The 23021-nt window shown below is 37.7% G+C and overlaps 1 protein-coding gene across 1 annotated transcript in view; it reads right to left on the bottom strand.

Moving 5' to 3' along the window:
• The window catches only part of SMYD3 (SET and MYND domain containing 3), a 1068189-nt gene that overhangs the window by 434903 nt on the left and 610265 nt on the right, over nucleotides 1-23021 (bottom strand). The gene's annotated exons all lie outside the window — the stretch shown is intronic.

The following is a 23021-nucleotide window of genomic DNA, read 5'->3' as shown; positions in this document are numbered from 1 at the left end:
CGTGAGCCTTCCCAATCTCTCACATTTGTCTCTCTTTCCAATTCCCATTGCTATTCCCTTTGTTCAGACCCTCATTATCTCCTTCTTGGATTACTATAATCAATTCCTAATGAATCTCCAGTTTCTCTCTTCTTCAGGCTATCATTCAAAACTCTATGAAAAAACTTCCCTAATTTATGGGTTTGTTTGCCCGTTCAAAAAATTTGAGTGCCTCCATGTTGCCCTCCGAATTAAATAAAAACTCCCCAATTTGGCCCTAAAGGCCCTTGGCAAACTGGCCCTCAGATACCTATTTAGGCCTTTTTCATGCTATTCCCTTTCTGGCATTGTGCATTCCAGCCTGGGAAGGTCCCAGCCTAACTAAGTCCCCTGACACTTCCTCTTCCTTTTAGAGTCCAGGGAACTTCCGCCCTTCAGCCTCAGGGCTTTTTGACTGGAATGACTTCCAAGGCCTGTGGCTGAAGACAACCTTCCCCAATACCACACAAAGCTTCTTAAACTGCTCCTAGTGTAACTTGAGGGGATTAGGATAGCAAGTACTTAATTATGGTTAGTCACCTGCCAGGAAGTGGAAATACTAGTCTGGGTTCTCAACCCTCTTTCCTTCCCTTCTACCATTTTACATACTCCAGACAATAAGAATACATTATCTAGGATTTTTTTCTTATAAGAACAGAATATACGAAATTCAGAAGTAACACACTAGGATAAATTAATTCTAAGAATAAATAAAAATAAAATAAATAATAAATATAATTATGATATGATATAATAATAAAATTAAAATTAAAAATTAAATTGAATTAAATTTAAAAAAGAAATCTAACCAGTCCCAAGACCGAGTGGCTCCTACACTAATCCTGAACTAAATGAGGACAGGTCTAGGTTGGTCCATCCTAATTCCTTTCCCTCAGGGCTCACATATGTGAATCAAGTCTTTGCTCTCAGGATTCATGGTGAGTATACTGGATGAAGGCCATTTCTAATTCAAGAAAGAGAGAAGGAAAGAAAGAAGGAAAGAAAGAAGGAAAGAAAGGAAGAAAGGAAGAAAGGAAAGAAGGAAGGATGGAAGGAAGGAAGGAAGGAAGGAAGGAAGGAAGGAAGGAAGGAAGGAAGGAAGGAAGGAAGGAAGGAAGGAAGGAAGGAAGGAAGGAAGGAAGGAAGGAAGGAAGGAAGGAAGGAAGGAAGGAAGAAGAGAAACCTTCTGTAATATGAACTATTCTTCATGAAGGTCTGCTGGCACTGAGTAATCACTGTTTTCCTTTCTCAATGTTCATGAACCTTCCCCTTTGATAAGATGTTCTAGAATTCTTCTCAAAATGTAAGCTCATTGTTTCTGTGTTCTTGCTAATTCATTCTTGATTATAGCAAGGATACTGGAAACAATGGCTTCTAAAATAAAATGATCCATCTATTTCTCTAGTTCACAGCAAATTCTGACACTAGTCAAGCCAGTCTAATAAAATGAACATTTAAGTGGCTATTTTCTTCATCCTAGGAATTATGACAGAGATCCAAAGAAGTGACTACAGGTGGACCTTATTTTATTCAAGGAATGAGTTACTTAAAAATTATATAAGTTCAAAAATTTAAGTATATTCAAAGTTACATTTAAAGGAAAATACATCTACAGCAAAGTCTTCTGAAAAGGGATCAATATTTCCTAATTCGTCTACAGCACTGGTGTTTTTTTTTCCCCCTTCCAATAAATATGGTTTATAAACTCTGATTGTGGTCTATCATCAGATGTCTAATGCCATAGATGAAGAAAAGGATGATAATTAAAGTAACAGGATTAAGAGAAGTGTGATCATAAAATTTTATTCAAGTGAGATAATTGGATGAAATAAAAAATTAACTTGTCATAATTTTTAACAGAGTAATTTAATTTTTCCCACACATGCCTTTTTTTCCTTATAAAAAGATCTCATTTTAGGGCAAGGATCAATAATCTTAAATTATCTCATGTTTGGAACATTACTTCACAGAAAATGAACTAAGGGTCAGAAGTGACCTCAGTGTGATTCCCAAATCCAACACTTGCATATAAAGCTTTAAATACAAATGAGTAAGATTACTATTATAATTATCTTAGTTTTCATTCCCTGTTTTCTTAAAACAACTTATACCTCCCCAAAACTATCCTTAAATCCTACTGAATATTATTATACATATTTTAAAATCTCAGTTGAGTCATTTAGGGTACCCTAGTATTGGGGTGCATTTATTTTATCTCTCTTTAAAAATTAAGATCATAGGTTCACAGATTTCAATCTAGAAGAAATTTTAGAAGTCATATAGGACATACACCCATACCTCATTTTATAGAAGAGCTATAAGATTAAATCACATAGGTAGAAAGCAACATAGTTAAGATTCAAACTTCAGGTCTTCTGGCTCCAAACTTCAGGACTCTTAGCAAAACTGGAAAGATGTGATAAATTTCATGCCTTAGAATTACAATACTGCTATAATGAAGATCCTGGGCAAGTCACTTAATTCTGTTTGCCTCAGTTTCCTCATCTGTAAAATGAGCTGGAGAAGGAAATGGCAAACCATTCCAGTATCTTTGCCAAGAAAACTCCAAATGAGGTCACAGAGTCAGACATGAATGAAATGACTCAACCACAAAATAACTAAGGTCACATGATGGAAGATCAGCAATTCTCAGATCTTCAGGTATATGGATGGCATTTGTTTACGAATGGGATAATAAATATAAAGTGCTTTGCAAAATTTAAAGCACTAAATATATATTAGGTATTATTAGCATTATGATCTCTCAAAAGATATATTCTCTGGAATTCACAAAGTTATTTTAAGATTATATAATTAATGTTAACATTAACCATAGCAGAAACTTTAGCTAGTAGTTGTTATTTATTTAATGTCAAATATTTATTCTTTTTTCAATCAATATCTGTGTATATGTTTGTTTTTTTGTAAGTTCTCAAAGAAGAGAAACTATGTCATATTGCTTGATAAAGTTGATTGGACAATGCTAAACGTAGCTAAAGAAACGCTTACAAGAACAAAATATTACTAATGTGGACTGCCTGAATGGAAGTCCTTTAAGAATCAATAAGAAATTCAAGTTCCAGCTCTAATTAGCCAATTAATTTCTTAAATTTGGACATCAGTTTCCCTTGTCTGCCTACGTCTCAATTTCTTCAATGGAAAAACAAGGAGCTTGAATGAGACGACTACAAAGTTCCCTTCCAATAATACTGCCAGTCACTATATCTAATGATTCTAAATCTGATTATTTTTCTAAAGAAATCAAGTTTTAGCATTTTCAGTCACAACAAGTAACACAAACTGGGCTAGTAAGGGGTGGCCAGCTAGAAGTTATCAGGAGCCCTTATGTAACGACTAGATTAAATAATGGTGTGCAATGAGCATCTCTCTCCACTGTTTGGTTTAAAAAGAGGGAATGAAGTATCAGAACATGTCTCTTTCACACAGATTAACCATCAGCCTGCGCATCTCATTTTTATAGGGCTGACTTAAGACAATCTTCTTTTCGTAGCTAGTTCAGCAGTGAGCGTTAGCCATTCCACGTTCAAATGACCATCCGCTCTCAATCAGTGGAGCCCAATGAGACTTGAATGGAAATGATTTTGATAAAGAAGGCTGCGAGGTGGATAATGAACCTGAAAAATTCACTCTGACCCCAAGAGAAAAGCAGGTGTCGGCCGCTTAATCAAACATGGGCGGCCCCTCGATTGATGGGCCGATTCCTTCATGTTCCGGAATTCCTGTTAATTGTTTAAAGTTTTCATGTCGATGTTTTCTGCCTTGCTGTGTGGACTTAACCTACTGACGGGTATTTATGCTAATTCATTACCTCCGCAGGGTGGGCTGGCCAGACTTTATAATCATAACGCACTGGTGCATGGCTCCCTTGGTCAGGGGCAAATAAATCTTTTAGGATGATTGTACGTTTCTTCATATGCTACTGTCTCCCTGCTGGGAGAAATGTTGAAATATTTAGGGATTGCTATCTGGGAGGAGTGTCGGCTTATAATTAAAGCCTGAGGGGGAGGGGAGGAAGAGAGTGGAAGAATCTAAAGCTTAATCCAATAAGAATACTTTCTTCTATTAAAGCCATATGCAGTTGAGAAAATAGTCGCCAGAGGCAAAAAGGTTTTGTAAAGAGAAGCAGCAGGTAATACCCAATTGAGAATCCCCAGGCCTGGCCATTTGTGGCCTGAAGAAAAGTCATTTAAAAGGAAGATGGAGAAGAAAGATGAGGGGGAAGGATGGCTGGGGGGGTTGGGGTGGCGGCATCTCATCAAGATGGCGATTATCCACAAAGTACTAAAATAAACCAAAAGCTTATTCTGACCTAGAACACTTTCTTGGTCTTCTTCTAAACACTAGAGCTCAGAGGGGAGAGGAAGGTTTTGTTTTATCTCATTTTTAATTAAAATGCTCTGTCGTGCAGTGGAGCTATCTGATTGGCAGGGGTGCCAGGCATTTGCTCCCTGCTCTCTTTTCTCCCTCCGGTCTCCCTACTCCTTTTCATTTTTCTTCTGCTCCAAACTCAAGGAATAAAATGAGAAAAAAAGAATACAGGAATCTGGGTTTGATCATCTCTTGTACCAACATTTGAAGAGTAATTGCTGTTGGAAATCCTTAATGTTAAACCAGTTTCTTAGGCATGATGGAGAGACTAGCCAGGATAGCTAATGCAGGAAGACACCCTGAAAAAAAAAAGGTGGTTCTGGGCCAAGTGGGTCGACGGACCACCTCAACTACCACCTCCCCTCACATCCCAGGGAGAATAGGCCCAGGACCTTGGATCCAAGAGCAGAAAAATGACAGCAGCATCTTCCAGGCCAATGGTCCTGCTTCTAGCCTGCTTCCCATGACCATCATCTAGGGGTACAAGCCCTGTGGAAAACTGCTCCTGACATTCTCCATCACTGCCACCCAACTAAAATGGATAGAAGCATCAAGGTGCCCTAAATGAGAGGCAAGAGGCAGTATGTACCAGGTGGATTAAACTACCACCTCCACCTTGGCTCCCCTCTCCCCTCGTAGTCCACTAGAAACTTCCCATTTACCCTGCACCCCAGATCCCAGGAATATCAGCCCCTCCTGGGTCCCTGGCTCTGCTTCCAGCCTGACTGCCTGCATCATCCAGGAGAATCATTGCGATTGAGATTAGACCTGGAAACTTGCTACTGGACAGGTAGAACACTTGCTCCTTAGTACTCACAGTTCCTAATGATCCAGAAAGAGAACTTTGTCTCCAAAATCCTTAGTATTGTTAAAAGGTTCCACATAAAAAAAAAAGATAAGATTTTATCAATGGAAATTACACAAAGAATATGCATGCATGCTTTGTTACTAAAGACTTTTAGTGTGGAATGCAAAGAATCATTTCTTTCAAAATGAAGTTGTATCCTTATAGATGTGTTGTCTCTTCCTATAATAACATTAAAGAAGGGAATAGTTCATTTGTTTAATTATATTCCCTAGCACTTGGCAAAATGCTTGGTAGATATTAAGTATTTAATGGTGGTTTTTCCCCCATTCCTTTCATTCACTTATTAATTTAGAAGGCTTTGGATCCTGTTGCCTGTAATATGTCTTTTTCCACTGCTGGCCTGGACTTGCTTAAGGAAAATAGATTACCCAAAGAAAGAATTGCAGACAAGCAGGATAGCTTAGAAAGTTACTAGATAAATGTATGACATGTTTTTTAAAAAGCTGTATGTAATAGGGATCCTTTTCTGTTCTGCTATAAATATGGAAAGGTCTGCTTTATTTCATGTTAGCTAAGTTCAGGATAAAAATATTTTTTAAAAAGTCTGTACTATAAAATGGAATATTGCTAGCTACCGGTTGCAAATCCCTTCTGATAGATCATTTTCATTTGAAAGCATGACCATTATTATTTGAATGAAAACTACACATTTGGCTACAACCTATGTTAAAGGCTTGTTCAGCTCTGTTCTGAGACAGGCCCCATTGGAGTCATGTGACAGAGAAGCCTCAAAGATTTAAAGACTGTGGCCCCCCCACCCCCAATCCTAACTCTTCCACATAGTCTTTAAAGTAGCTGGCACTTTTGGAATGCTTGCAAATTCTCTCCAGCAGAACACACATTTCCTGGTGACTAATAAACAGGGTGGCTGGAGGTCTGCTAATATGGATTAGTGACTTGTGGTGTACGAATTGATTTTTAACACTAGTGAATCCAATATGTGTGACTGTTTGAAACAAGCAATTAAGACTCTAAAATCTTTCTTGGTTAATTAAGTGATTTTCATCTATGGGTTTAGCTGAGAGAGGGTGCTTCCCAAGAACTACAGTGAGAAAGAATTGTTTTGGGTGAGAGCTTTGCTATCAGATTCTGTTCATATGGTTTGGTTTTAAGTCTAGAATTTATTTATTCTAATAACTATTATTAATGGAGATACAAGTATAGGTTGGCAAAAAAAAGAAGAATGCTTAGGTGACACAAATGAGTATTTTGTTATTGCCATCATGAATTTAGAGCTGTAGGGCATCTAGGTCTATCTTCACTTTACAGATAGAGAAACTGAGGTCCAATGAAGTAAAGTGGCATCATTGAAAGGACATGACTTATCCCTACTGTACTTGGGTTAATATCTGTCCTTTTCACACTAAACAGCTCTTAACTGTATTAAGCTTCATAAAATAAAAAAGAAAAGAAAATATAAATGAATTCTTTAAAAGGTTTAATGCTTTTGTATTACTATATTTAGCAATCAAGAAGAGCCAAAAAAAGGGTTTTTTTGCACAAAAGTCAATATGGGAGGCAAAATATACAGTAGCAACAGTCTTTTCAGACAAGAGCTCAGGTCATGTTTCTTAATTGTTTTTTTGCCATGGCCTGGATCCCTTGGGCATTTTGGTAAAGCCTATGGATCCTTTCTCAGAATAATGTGGGTTGTTGTTTTTTTAAATTTATTGTTTCTTTATTTAATGCACAATCGAAGGAAATGTTACATTTCTGTTAAAGGTAAATGAAAACCAAAATGTAAAAAAATTTTTTCCCATCCAAGTTAATAGATCCCTTAGAACCTGGTGGAATTAAAAACCTCTGAACTAAGATCATAAAGAACTATCTTAGAGGGCAAGTAGGTAGTTCAGTGGATAGAGAGCCAGACTTGGATAGAGAAGACCCTTGGTTCTGTAAAAAGGAATTCTTTATTCCTTTTTTTTAATTTAATGGGGGACCTGGAGGTCCTCTAACCATAGAGATGAGTAGGGATTAACCAGCCCACAGTGACAGGAAGGAGGAACCTTAGAGACAGGAAGTGAGGTAGGAGAAGGTTATAAAAGGGGGTCAGTATCAGTTGGCCTTTCTGTCAGTTGCTGACAGTTAGGGCTGGCAGTTGAGGGGAAGTTGGAAGTTGACTGCTAGGTATGAGTTGGTCATTGAAAGTTGGTTGCTGGTGGTGTGAGTTGCTGATTAGTTGGTGGTTGTTAGTTATAGGTAGATATAAGCAGTTTTAGGTAGTAACTATAGGTAGTTGTAGATAGTTATAGGATAACTAGTAGAGATATTAGGAAATTTTCTTTCTCTACCTCTCCTATATTTACTATATTCTTCTACCATTGCTATTTTAATTAAACTAAATTGTTAATTGTTAAAAGTTGCTAGAAAATTTTATTTTCTCTGGCCTAAAGGGATAATACTAATTTGTAACTCTACTATATTCTCATTAAAACTTAAATTATTAAAAGCTGCTATCTTATTTTGTCAAAACTCCTAATTTAACCCTTATAGTTCAAATCTGACCTAAGATGCTTTCTAGCTATGTGACCCTGGGCAAGTCATTTTAACCTTTTTGCCTAGCCTTTACTATACTTCTACCCTGGAATTGGTCTTAACCTGGAAGGTAAGGGTTTAAAAAAATAAAAAGAACCATCTTGGTCAATTCACATTAACCTCTCTGGGTCTGCCTCAGTTTCCTCATGTGTAAGATGTGAGTAGGGGACTAGATAGCCTCTGGGGTCCCTTCTAGCTCATTTGCTCTTCGCTAATCCAATGGCTGCTGATCATGGTCTCATTTTTTCTTAGAACCCCTCATAGAACCATCCCTATGAAACAACATAATTTTCTCATTTGAAAGGCATTTAGGAAAGACTATGTATTTGTGAATGGATGTCAGACCACATAATCAACCAATGAACTATTTGTTCAGAAGATCAAGACCTAGGTGACTGTTGTTTGCTTACTGCACTTGCTTTGAAACAAAAATATAATTTCAAAATGATTTTAGTGAAGTACATGGATTTGATTTTGGGTTTCAATAGCTAAAAACAGAAATATTATCTTTGTTATATTTGCTATTTATTTACTTAGGACTTGCACATCATTTGTGCATATCTGAAGAAGCTTATAAAGGTAAATACAACATAAAGCAGAACACAAGAACAATAACAACAAATAATGTGAGGGAATGGAGAAATGGGTGTTACCAGGTACTGCACCTGGGATGAGTTAATTACTTCAGTTTGTAACCCTGAATTTAACGTTGAGCTTCCTGGCAACTAAGACAGAAAAGGAAATGAATTGAGTTTTATAGTCTTCATTGCCAGATTAAAAAAAAAAAACAACCAAGCCATTTATACCAATTTTGATACTTGATACTGGAACTAAACACAAACACAAGTGTAGTCACTACAAGGTATATGGATGTTATAAATATCAAATGGACTGAAAGAAAATATCCCATGAGCTAAGAAACATTCTTAAAGAGCTCTCAGGCCACATAAGAGAGAATTCAAATGATCATTCAGAGAAGAGGGAAAGGTTTCTTAAAGACAGTTGTGAGAAAGTGCAGAAATTTAACTAAGGGCCAAAAGGAAAATAGTAAGGTTAACAAACACAACAATATGTCAACTGGTGTTGGATAGAGAATTCTCCTCATGAAAGTTGTGAGTTAGTGCTAAGGAGTTTTCCCAACAGTTCTACTCTGGAGATACTTTTCTATGATTCAAAAAAGAAAGTGTTAGAAGGATCCAGTATATTCTCCAAATGGAATTCTGGGAAGAAAATGAAAGAAAATATTTCTAGTAAGCACAGTGCCTTGCACTTGTAAATCTTTAGCAAATATTTGTTGAATTAAAGTGAATTGACCATCTATTAAAAAGCAGGTATAAATTCCAATAAGAAAAGAACCAGGTAGCTTAGATGTGTGATACAGTAGTTTCCCCATTTGTGCTGAGAAAAGAAGAAATTAATTGGGTGATTTCTACCTCAAAAGTCAAAATTCAGAGTAAGGAATGTGACTAGGAATATGATCATTGAATGAAGGATTCTGATTCTTCCAGATCACTATTCTATGAAAGCAAAGAGGTAGAAAAGACAGTGCCATGCATTTCCCCCCAGAGTATAAAGATGCTATATTTTCTGAACAAACATTTGCATTTTTAATCAACTGTCTAAATTAATCAGCTATCTAAATTAATAAACTGTCGATGAGAAATACAACAAATTTAAAGAACTACTTTTTTCTGCACAGTTGTGTTAATCTTATTTTCTTTTTCTTTTTGAAGACAACTGTTTGTATTACATCACTTTCTGGCAATACCCAACCTTCTAACCCCACTCCAATTTGATCCTTCCCTTGTCACAAAGAAAAAAACCAACTACATGAAAACACCCAATACAATGATCATGCCTAACAATATACAACAGGACCTCATTTTATGCACACCATATATTCAAAGACCTTTTGTGTAAGTTGAAAATAACGTAATAGCAAAGCCCATTATTTCTCATATGAACCTACCTAAGCACTTTACAACTTTTCTAGGCTTAGTAGAGCTACCAGCATCAGTATTCTTGTCCTTTGGGCATTATTATATTTTTTTTTATACAAGATGATACTTTAAATTTTTTTTAATTTTTAAATATTTTCCCATTTTTCCATAATTCATTTTCTTTTCCTCTTCTCTTCCCTCTCCCTTTCCAGAGCCAACAAGCAATTCCACTGGGTTATACCAATTTTATCATTTGATACCTATTTCCATATCATTCATTTTTGCTATTGAGAGATCTTTTAAAGCCCAAACCCCAAATCACATTTCCATATATACATGTGATAAGTGACATCATATGTTTTTCTTTTGCATTTCTACTCCCAGAAGTCCTTCAGGATTGTCCTAGCTTCTTGTATTGCTACTAGTAGCAAAGTTCATTACGCTGGATTATTCCACAATGATTTACTTTCTGTGTACAATGTTCTCCTGGTTCTGCTCAGTTCACTCTGCATCAGTTCATTGAGGTTCTCCCAGTTCATATAGAAATCTTCCAGATCATCATTCCTTACAGCACAGTAGTATTCCATCACTATCAGATACCATAATTTGTTCAGCCATTCCCCAATTGAAGGGCATCCCCTCATTTTCTAATTTTTTGCCACCACAAAGAGCGCAGCTAAAATTATTTTTGTACAAGTCTTTTTCCTTATTATCCCTTTGGGGTACAACCAGCAGTGCTATGGTTGGATCAAAAGGCAGGCATTCTTTAAAGTCTTTGGTGCATAATTCCTAATTGCCTTCCAGAATGGCTGGGTTAATTGGGACTATTATTAATAACTAAATAGCATTCATGAAACAAAGAGAAAACTGGTCTACCATGGACATGATTTGTTAAAAGCAAGAAGTCTGGACAAAAACTGATGTGAGAACTAATATTTGGCACAAAACATTCTAACAATTCACACAAATGCTTCTCAGACTGAGAATAAGCACAATTGGGCAAATTGCTTTAAGACTTTATATCACTTGGGAAAATGGTACAGATTTAGCACATAATAATTTTTTTAATGTATATATTTTTCTGCCTTTTTTTTTGCTTGCCAGTTTTGTATATCTGAATTCATATGTGCTCAGTTCATGTAAAATGAAGTACTGTCTACATTTTGCCCTAGTAATCTCTTGTGAGGATAAAGAAACCTTTCATAATATGTTTTCTGAGGTTAAAAACAGTTTTTGAGTTACTCAGTTTGGATTTCCTTCCCTGATCCCTTTTATTTACATTTTAACTCTGGTTCTGCCCATTTCACTCTGTACAAGTCCATGTAAATCTTTCTATGTGTTTTTTCTTCATTTCTCATAATCATCATTTCTTTGTTTTTGTTGTTTAGTCATTTCACTTGTGTCTGATTCTTCATGACCCCATTTGAAATTTTCTTGGCAAAAATAATAGAGGAGTTTGCCATATATTTCTTCCGCACATTTCACAAATGAGGAAACTGAGGCAAACAGGATTAAGTGACTTACCCAGGGTCACATTAAGTGTCTGAGTCTGGATCTGAACTACCAAAGAAGAGTGTTCCTGACTCTGAATGTGGCAGTAAATCCACTGAGCCAGCTAGGTGCCCAACAATGGGAATTAGTCTCAAGACTAAAACCTGACAATCATCTAACAAATTCAGAGCTTTATTGAAATAGTTGCTTTTAGTGACCCTGGGCAAGTCACTTAACCCCCATTGCCTAGCCCTTACTACTCATCTACCTTAGAACCAATCCATAGTATTGATTCTAAGATGGAAGGTAAGGATTTGAAAAAATAAAATAAAATATTTGCTTTTTCAATTAAAGCCAGTTTAAGAAATGTCAAGTTCCTACTGCATACAAAGCAATCTGGGAGGTTTAAGGAAAGGAGAGGGCAGATAACAAACCTGCTAATAAATTGGATCATAGATTTAGAGTTGGAAAGGACCCCAGAAGCCATTTAATCCAAACCCTTCTTTAGTGGATGGGAAAACTGAGAACCAGGGAGATTCAGGGATCAAACTAGTCAAAGGTAGTAAAAGTCAGAGATCAGATCCAAGATTGAGGGAGAGGCACAGGAAACGTCCATGGGACACATTTTTTTATTTAATTTGCATTATTGACATTTTCTCCATTGCTTTCTTACGTCCAAACAATCACTAAAAGGATAAACCAAGCCCTGATTTGTAGCATTTGGAGATTTACTAAAGTATAAATGCTCACAATGAAAATTTAACAATTAGCTCTCTCTTTCTGATTCAAGCTTACCCTGACCACCCCTTCCCCAAATAAACTCAAGTTTTCTGACTCCAGAAAAGGGTTCTTTCCACTGGTCCTCCATGATGCCTTCCATATTGGTCCTCATCCTTGTAAAATTTTTAATGGAGTTGGGGGGCAGGAAAGGATATGACACTGTCACATACTATCTGAATACATAGAATCACAGAATTTGAGAGTTGAAAGGGACTTCAGGGGCCCAACCCCTATATAAAAGGAATCCACACTGGATCACATCCAACAAGTTATCAGCGAGCCACTGTCTATTATTAAACATGAATGTAGTGAAATATGTTTCAGAGGGGTAAACAGAGCTCTAGAGGAGGTACATTAACAAGGGAGGGAAGGTCTGCTAGTCTTTCTTTGCTCATTTTCAACTCTAAAATGAAAATATCTTAAAAAATAGAGCTCCAAAAATGAAATTTCCCCATTTCTGCTTTGAAAACATATCCATAGAGGGAGGAAGAAAATCTAAGACAAAATGTCTTACTTTCTAACTGAAGCAATTGGTCAGAAGTGCACAGTTTTCCTCTGTGAGAGAAATGCTTTCCCTAGTCATATATGCTACAACATTAATATTCATATTCTAGAATATAACAAAAGGCTATTGTCTGTGTAATTATGCTCTCTCCCAAATTGGCTAAAAAGCTTGATGGTAATTCAGTCTGAGGAGGCTTAGCTGCTAGACTATAAAAATGGAACTTTTTTTTTTTCAAATGAGCAATGCTTAATACTTAAGACATAACCTGTTGCCAGAATTTAAAGACATCCAGAGATTCAATTTAAATGCCTCCTCTATCCGCCCCTCTCTACCCTGCAAAAGACAACATTTTCATGATTAAAAAGTCATTATTTCAGACTTGAAGTCCTGCTTTTCAAACTTCTCTCTAATCAGAGCCAAGCAAATTAGGATAGCCTTTCATGCTCCCTTTCTCAAAATCCTCCACCATCTTTTGGGTGCTTATTTTTTGGAGGGGGAAGAATAAGTTGATTTAATTCCACTTGTGGGACATGTAGGAAGTAGCACAGTGGATAGAGCACCAGATATGGAGTCAGGAACACCTGAGTTCAAATTTGGCTTCAGCTGTGTAACCCTGGGTAAATCACATAACCTTGTGTGCCTCAGTTTCCTCGTTTGTAAAATGAGCTAGAGAAGGAAATGGTAAACCACTTCAGCATCACTAGCAAAACAAACAAACAAACCACCAAAAAAAAAGAAAAATACAATCCAAAAAACCCAAATGGCTGAAATAAGTGAACAACATTCAACTTCTCTGATCACTTTGCTAAAAAGGTTGTATTCTAGGATGGGATAGTAGCGAATCCTAGCTCTGGAGTCAGAGGATTTGGGATCCCATCCTCTTGGCAACACTAACTGCCCAGGTGACTTTGTGCAAGTCTTTAACCTCTATGTACCTTGGTTTTCTCATCCATAAAATGAGGTTTGACTAGATGCTCTCTAAGGTCCCCTCTAGCTATAGAGCTATGAGTCTATGTGGGTTTTTTGGACAGCAGAGGATAAGGGAATTGTTCTAGGGATGTGCAGCAATGGGGGAATGAATGCAGATTCTACCCACATTTCACTATACCTATTGAACCCAGGGACTCTATGGCAGTGGTATCAAACTCAAATGGGTCACTAAATGGCAGATGTCAGCCCCATACTGACTTAGCAAACCACCTATTAAAATTATCTGGATTCTTCTGTACTTTTATTTCTTTTGTGAAATATTTCCCAAATACATTTTAATCTGGTTCTGCTGCGTTTCATGTTGAAGACCATAGCATAGCCCAAGGCTGCATGCTTGGCACCTGAAATCTGGGGAAAAGTCATTTCACATCTAACTTTTCTAGCACTGAGCTGTCACAGGTTTCTTAGGATGGGGAAGGGGTTTAGAGAATCATAGGATCATCGATCTAAATCAGAAAAGAACCAGAGAGGCCATTGATTCCTATCCTCATAGGTGAGGAAATTGAGGCATGTAGAGAGAGGTTAAATTAATTGCCCAGGGGCATACTGCCAGTAAATCTCTGAACCAAGATTCAAATCCAGATTGTCTGAATGTTAAGTCCAGTGATCTACTTACTATACGCCATTCAATAATTCAAGTTTTCATGTTGCCTCCTTTAAATTATGGCTGTACATCACAGCCACCACCATGTCTACCCAAACCCTACACTGGAAGGCTTTTAGCACCAATGGCACAAAAATCTTGGGTAGAAACAGCCCCTCTACCCTTCTCTGCTATGTGAGTCCACAGTCACTGGGCTCCTAGCACTCTCTCCGGCTGTTCCCCATGATTGAAACACTTTCCCTCCTCCTCTCTGACCTCCCTGGCTTTCTTTAAGTCTCAACTAAAATCCTATTTTGTATAGGAAACCTTCCCCAAGCCTGCTAAATTCTAGTGCTTATAAATAAACAGAATATAAGTAAATTATATATATATGAATAAATAATAATAAGTAATTTTATTTATCCTGTATATCATTTATTTTGTATCAATTTTGTATAAATTTTTCTCCTTCAGGAGGGCAGTGACTATCTTTTGTCTCTTTTTATAATCCCAGTCCTTAGCACAGTACCTGATATATAATAGACATCTAATAAATGTTGATTGATTGTTTGATGGGAGAACACACTTTGGATATTTCTATGGTCTGTGAACTTTAAAAAAATCTACTAACTGTATAGTTTCCTTTGTAATTTCATGCTTTTTATTTCATGCATTTAAAAGCATTATTCTGAGAAGGGGTCCATAGATTTCATTAGACTTTGAGAAAGGTCTATAACCCACTGATGAGTTGCTCACATTTCTCTTTCCCAGAAGACCTCAGCTTGTATCCCACCCTTCCCTATAGACTGATGACCAGATAACAGTATCAGAGGCAGAGATTTTTCCTGGAGTGTGATGGTTAGAAGCAGAAGGGATACAGAACCTGCTGGAGAAACTCCCTCAAGGCATGGCAGAGTCTGAGCTGGCAGTTTCTGCAGCCATGGCAACAGCACATTTCTTTTGCTCTATCTTTCCCTTCCATTTCTACCTCGGTCCAAAGGGTTTGAAAGCCTGATGCTCAAATTAAGGAAGTGTGCCACACTTAAACCAAGAAAACAGGAGGAGGGAAACAGAGGAAAAAGTGATCTCTAAGACAGATCAGACACAGTTGTCCTAATATCAAGGAAACTACACATTTTTAGAGAAATGCATAAAACAAATATAACTATTTTATTAATGATGCTTTGGTTATGAATTCTTGGACAGTCTCATTAATCATCTCCATTGTGTCCAAAGCTATGCTATCTAATATGTGGGAAGTATCAGATGCTATTAAAAAAATAACATAAAATACCAGTGTCTGACTTCTCTGAATATAAGCAAATATTCTCACAGACCCTCTGGGCCTCATGAGTAAAATAATGAATAAATAAATGAATGAAAAGGCATTTATTAACCTCCTATTTTGCGCCAAGCCCTGTGCTTAGATATCCAGGTAGAAATGCAAAAGGAAAGACAATCCTTGCCCTCACAGAGTTTATCGTCTAATTGGGAAAACAACACATAATAGGGAGGGATAATGAGGTAGGATTTTTATGATCTGAAAGTTATAGGAGGGATGGTGAGTAGGGCCAATATAATCCATTTGATTATATTTTGGTTTAGCAGAGAGAAATCGCCATCTTATCCATAAGAAGAACATGAAATACTTTTATTAAGAGCTTAGAAAATATCAGGGTAAACTATATCCATATTACCTTCATCTGCCAGTTTAGTGATTCTATCAATAAAGGAAATTGTTAGGTTGGCATGACCTATCCTTGATCAAGCTGTAGTGGTTGGTTGACTATCTCTTGATGACCAGCTTATTAGACTAGAATTTACAGACTCACCTCATCCTTTTTCTGGAAATTTGGACATTTGCACTTTTCCAAATTTGTGGCATTTTCTTTGATCTTTCAAACATCCTGGACAGTTGCTTAGCAGTCATAACTGCTATTTCTTTCAGGACCCAAGGAGGCAGCTGATCTGAGTTCATCCAGATGTTCTCTTACTGGCTCCTCAATAGGTGCTTTGTCATTTTTGTTCTATTAGTCCCATCATAAAGGAATTTTTTTGCAGAGAGAACAGAACTGAACATCTCTGTCTTCCTTCTTTTGTCAGTCCACATCATCCCATCCATCTCAAGCAAAGGTCCTATCTCTTGTTGGTATTTGTTGCTTCTCTCAATTTGGCAAACACAAACAAAAACAAAGTTATTACTCTCCTTATCAGTCATTGATGGTCTGTGCCTATTCTGAACTTTAGAATTCCTCATCTGCTAAAATGTATCTCATTTCTTACATTCATCTTCTGACCTTGCTTCTACCTTCTGTTGATTTCTTTTCAAAATCTCAGTTACTTGGCAAGTTCCCTGGGTATCCACATAGTCCTCTTCAGAAAAATCCCATTTGAAGATTTCATTCAATACATTTGGGTGGTCCCTTTGTGTCTCCAGAAATTCATTCTTGAGCATCTTTCATCCTGATCTAACATCCATGGGATCCTACCACTCTTTCCTTTGAACTCGTTAAGTTGGGAGGAGAGCTCCATTGGTTCCCTGAACCCATCAAGGGAGAAAGAGGGCTGTTGTCTCTTCTTTGTTCATTTTTAACTCTAAAATACTCATCAAGATCAGGGAGAGGGATCTACTGTTATTTTTCCCTCCACATCTAGAGTGCGTGTCACTCTGCTCAGCTTTCCTCACCTCTTTCACAAACCCTGGATGGAGTAGTCCCCCCCCCCAAAGTTCCCATCATATCCACATCACCAACCAACATCTTCCTGTTCCTCTTTTGCTGTGACTAAGCAGGCAAAATTAATAAGGTTTTCCTTTAACAAAGTGAGAAAGCTCATTCTTGCACTTTTCATCCTACCTTATAAAGAAACCACTATAATGGAAGGTTAAACTTAATTTTGGTATGTGCGTGCACACATACATGTGTGTGTGTGTGTGTGTGTGTGTGTGTGTGTGTGTTTGGGGTTTTTATACTATAATATTTGATTGATGTAACAACAAAGCCATTAGTTGTTGTTGGTTGGTTGGTTGGTTTTTTTTAACAGATATGCTTCAAACATTTGTTGCCCCTTCAAAGAGGCCACCAGGAGAGCAGGGTCACTTATACCTTCCCTGCTGTTACTTAAAACATGCCTGCAATTCTTGGAATTCCTTTCAGAGTCAGAGTCACTCATGAGCCATACAAGGAAACCATCGTCATTATTTTATAATCATATCTCATTTCCACCACCACTCCCAAAATAGTATTATCCTTTTCAATAATTCTTCACTCCTTCCAGGCTATACTACTGACTTTTTCTGCCATGCCCCACAAACCTCTTCATTTTGGAAGCTCATTCCAGCCCTGGACTACATACACACTGGAGGTACCTTCTGTCCCTGACTAGATGGCTAATTCCAGAACTTTTAATTGAGGAGGGCGTCAAAGTGAAACATGTCTCATTACTTTTCTTTTCTTTTTAAAAATTCTTCCCTTCCATCTTGGAATCAATGCTGTATATTGGTTCCAAGGCAGAAGAGTGATAAGAGCTTTAAGGTTTAATAAATTGCCCAGGATCACACAGTTAGAAAGCATCTGAGGTCAAATTTGAACCCAGGACTGCCCATTTCTAAGTCTGGCTCTCAATCTACTGAGTCACCTAGCTACACCCATGTAATTACTTTTCAGGCTATACTCTTAAGACTTCCTCTACCTGTACTTTCTCCTCCCTACTCAAGCCCAGGTTTTTAGTTTTCTTTTTAGCTCCCTCTATTAGACCGTATGCTCCTTGAAGTCAAGGACAGTTTTTTGTTGTTCTTGTTTGTTTATTTGCAGTTGTCTTCTCAGTGCCTAACACAGTGCTTGGCACATCAAAAATGCTTCTTGATTTGACCTCAACTATTTCATGGTAACTTAAATACAACTTTCTTATTACCAGCAAAAATACTATACAAATTAAGATGGAGATGACGGATTCTTATAGATTTTGCATGCTTATTAATTCCACAATTTGAATTTATATGAATGTGGATTTTATATTTTTTATTCTATTGTTCCTTTATATGACCTCTTCAGCCCAGTTTATAACTGTGTAAAGTTCAACTTTCAGGTGCAACATGACCAGTATCTGTGTGCACTGAGATTTGGCATTTATCTCTACACTTAATCCTTTAAAGGGAAGAAAAGAAGACTGAACTTATCAAAATAATGTCATGTCCTGAATACCATAGGGAAGAAATGTGCTGGGCAGGTATGCTTTTTAAGGCTTCGGGATGTCATAGAATGAAAGAGCCTTGAACTGGTACTTTGAGGACCCATCTTCATTCCTTTCTACAACAAAGCCCTCAACTGTATCAAAGGCAAGAGTTGCCTGGTAATCTCGAGCTAGTTTAAACACTAGAGCAGATGCAATATCAGTAAAATATTGCATTTAAGTACTAACTGGGTGAGTGCTAGGGGCAGGGGATTGGGGAGCAAGGTAGTATGGTAAAAATATTTCCAACAATGGGGGTCAGAAGACAAGGATCTTAATCCTGTATCTTTAGATTGGATGATTTTGGACAGATCACTTCACTGGTGTCAGGCAACTGGGATGGCACAGTGGATAGAGTCTTAAGCCTGGAGTCAAGAAGCACTGAGGTCTAATCTAGCCTCAGACACTTACTAGTCACAAATCACTTAACCTCATTTCCTCAACTATAAAATTAAGATAACAATAGCACTTCTATCTTCCAGGGTCCTTTTCAGCATCAAATAAAATAAAATCTGTAAAGCACCTAGTACTGCACATAGCCCAGAGAAGTCACTTAATAAAAGCTTACTCCCTTTCATACCTAGTCCTCAGTTTCCCGATCTGAATAAAGTGAAAGTTCAACTAGATCTCAGGGGTTTTCTAGGGAAGTTTTGAAATTCTATGATGTAAATCCCTACATTTTCCTCCATCACTTCATTTGGATTCCTCATTGCTTTCTCCAAAAAAAAAAATTAAAATCCCACCCAATACCTCAAAAAAGTCAGAACAAAAAGAATCGACAAACAAGTAAATAAAATGTTAATAATTTAAATTCCCTTCTAAACTGGTCTGAAATGCTACCATCTTTCTCCTTGTTGACTTTTCTTCCTTCTTTCTCTTATCCTTAAAACTCTCTCTCTCTCTCTCTCTCTCTCTCTCTCTCTCTCTCTCTCTCTTTCTCTCTCTCTCTCTCTCTCTGTGTGTGTGTGTGTGTGTGTGTGTGTGTAATTATTTGGATTCCAGAGCCCATGATCTTTCCAGCATATTATGAAGATACTAATGGACATGAGCTAGCCATTGTTTCTCCCTTGCTCTTGCTACCTGATCATCCATTCCTTGATGACTTCCCATACATATTATTTTTCTTATGCAATCCCTTGCTTGTCACGGATTGAGACCTGTTCCCAATGATCATGTATTTCTCCATGGTCCTGTGGGTCATGCTTCAGTTCTTTGGAGACTACAGCCATATGTGACTTAGAGCCATGTAAGACCAATAAGACCACAAAAGATTTTGTTGTCGTTATCCAGTCATTTTTTAGTCACATCAGACTTTTCGTGACCCCATTTAAGGTTTTCTTGGCACAAATACTGTCATTATTTGCTATTTCCTTCCCTAGTTCATTTTAAAGATGAGAAAACTGAAGCATATAGGGTTAACTGACTAACACAGCTAATAAATGTCTGAGGCCTGATTAGAACTCAGAAAGAGGAGTCTTCCTAACTTCAGGTCAAGTACTTTTATCTACTGAACCACCTAGCTGCCCTATGAATCCTAGGGAGATTAAATGACTTGTCTCAGGTCAAACAAGTAGTAAGAGAGGTAGGATCTGAATTCTGATGCACCAGTTCTGATATAAAATCTATCCATTATACCCTAAAACCATGCTATGGTACTGTATCAACTACAATTGGTCCCTAATTTGAATTATTATTGCATTGGGTTGCAGAGGGGAAGGAGGATACAGAAACTTAGCATGTGGTCCCTGTTCTATTTGCAGGTGGTTAATGATTTTAGCATGCCCCAGTTAACCCCCAACTTATCTTTCCAGCCTTATCTTCCCTTGCTGTCCCATTCTAATGTTTCCTTCCTGTCAGATTGGATTACCCACTGTTCCCTGAACATAATTCACTTTCCTAATTCCACCTCCACTTTTGGTTCCCAATTAGACTAGTGGGAAAGTTCCAAACATCTAAATCCTCCCCATTCCCAGCTCAGATCTCTTCTCTTCTAAAGGGCTTTTTTTCAGCTGAAAGAGTTCACCTGAAGAGTTCTCTTCCTCCCATAGCAATTGCAGTTCTTAAAATTCATTTGTCAATTAAGAATATACAGTATTGGGATATTTCTTGTTTCATGTACTGAAAGCTGAGACTTTCATTGTTATTTGACTTTTGTATATAATTACATCTTGTTTCCTAAACTCAATGCTCAACTTCTGAAGGCCAGGAACTCTCTTACTATTATTTTATTTCCTTTCAAAGCCCCTGGAATATAATGGACATTTAATAAATATTTCTTGAGTTTATTTAAATCAGAGAGCTGGAAGAGATTCTACAAATATCTAATCCAACTCCTTAATTCAACAGGGGAAACTGAGGTATGAATTGGAATCAAACTCAGATAGAAATGGAGGTCACTTGTCTGTTCAAGATGATCCCAGGTGGCCACATATTGACAGTGTTGACAATGCCCTTCAAATGTATCCAAGTCTTCATTATTTGAAGCTTTCTTGGCAGAGATATTGAAGTAGTTTGCCATTTCCCTGAACAACTTATTTTATAGATCAGGAAACTAAGACAGACAAGGTTAAGTGACTTGTTCAGGGTCACCCAGCTAGGAAAGTGTCTGAAGCCAGATTTGAAATTTGAAAATAAGACTTCCTGACTCTGGGCTCAGTTCTAGTCACTATGCCACAGAGATGTTCCCCCAATGTCTATTTTATTATATATGCATTTTATTTTGTTGAATATTTCCTAGTTACATTTGAATCTAACTTGGGTCTCACAATGGAATGTTGTGGGCCACATGAAGCTGGACAAAACCAATAATTATAACTGATAATAATTATAACAGACACTTATGCAGCAATTTTAAGGTCTGCAAAGCACTTTACAGATATTACTTCATAGCCTCCCAATACCCTAAAAGATATGTGTATTCATATCTTAATATCTAGAATTAATATCTTAAGAGAACTACGACTCGGGGTTTTCCTGGGTCCCACATCCAACACTCCATCATCCCCCACCAGGAGGCCTCTTAAGATCATAAGGCTGGACAGTAGCCTAACCTGGACTCGTGTCCTTCCTGCCAATCACTTACCAGAAGAAGACAAAAAATTAGAGATGACAAGAAGTACACCAGGAATGCTCTGTGTGTGTGTGTGCGCGCGTGTGCGCGTGCGTGTGTGAGTGTGCGTGCGTGTGAGTGTGTGTGCGCGTGCGTGTGTGTGAGTGTGTGTGCGTGTGCGTGCCTGTGTGTGAGTATGTGCGTGTGTGCGTGCGTGTGTGTGCGTGCGTGTGAGTGTGTGCCTGTGTGTGAGTGTGTGTGTGTGTGCGCGTGTGTGCGTGTGTGTGAGTGTGTGTGTGTGAGTGTGTGCCTATGTGTGAGTGTGTGCGTGTGTGCGCGTGTGTGCGTGCGTGTGTGTGAGTGTGTGTGTGAGTGTGTGTGTGTGTGAGTGTGCCCCCACAAGGACAGAGGGGACAAGCTGTTTCTCCATTCAATACCAGCACCTTCTGTGAGATCTGGACCTCAGACACAATTTCCCAAGGCTCTTCCAAGAAGAGATAGAGCTTTCCAATCAGCAGGAGGATCTTGGCCCCCAGCACTAATACCAGAGGGGTGGCAATGTCAGATTTTCTTTTCTACTGCCTAGATAGGATCACACAGAAATAATATATAGTCTGCAGGTGCTGAATTGATTTTTACCTGCACTACTGAGAGTCCTTAAAGTAACTCCAAGTGAAATTGTTTCTTTCAAATAAAAACAATGGGAGCCAGATGGTGGGGGTAGTTGAGCCGAATACACTTTCTTCCTTTTTGTGGGTTTGTCCAAAATTTTGCACACCCAAAACTGGATTCAACATGGAGTTATTATTTTACGGTTTCAGGGTGCATAAGTGGAAAGCCCTGGGTTTAGGAGTGCTATGCTCAAGGCGTAGCCCTGCTGCTTATTATTTCTAAGAAGCACAGGATAGTGGAAAGAGAGTTATGCTTGGAGCAGGAGTCAAATAGATCTGGGTTTGATTTCCAGCGCAGCCATGTAAGCAGGGAAAGTCCTTCACTTCTGAGCTTCAATGTCTTCATTTGCAAAATAGGTCTAATAATGAAGGTAATACAGAAGTACAGTGGATAGAACATTGGACTTGGAGTCAAAAAGATGAGTTTAAATGTAGTATCTGATATTTGCTAGCTGTGTGACTCTGGGCAAGTCACTTAACCAGTTTCTTCACCTATGAAGAGGGGATCATAAAAGCAACTATTTCCCAGGGTTATAATGAGGATAAAATGAGATAATATTTATAAAGTACTTTGCAAAGCTGAAAATACTATTAAAATGTGAGCTTTTATTAGTGTTGTTGTTGTTATGATTACTACAAAGCTTAAGCTTGATCTTCATCTTAATGGGAAAATGATATTTGTACTGTCTACTTCATAAGGCTGACAAGAAAACAAAATATCTTGTAAGCAAAGCACTTTCTATGTAACTAGCTTATGTTTTCAGAAACTTCTATGGTGGGAATTTGTTTTGTTGGACTATGCATATTTGTTACAAGGATTTTCCTTTCCTTCCCCCATCCCTTAGGGTATGAGAGGGTAAGGAAGGATAGGAAGGAGACAGGAAAAAGAAAAAGAAAAGAGGGCCATTGAAGCATTGAGTGTGATATGCATTAAAAAAAATACAGATAAGAGAAAAGGCAAGAAGAAGCATA

The sequence above is a fragment of the Monodelphis domestica genome, chromosome 2 (assembly GCF_027887165.1).
Source record: "Monodelphis domestica isolate mMonDom1 chromosome 2, mMonDom1.pri, whole genome shotgun sequence".
NCBI lineage: Eukaryota > Metazoa > Chordata > Mammalia > Didelphimorphia > Didelphidae > Monodelphis > Monodelphis domestica.
The sequence above is the reverse complement of the archived record's forward strand: the minus strand, read 5'-3'. Positions and strand labels throughout refer to the sequence as shown.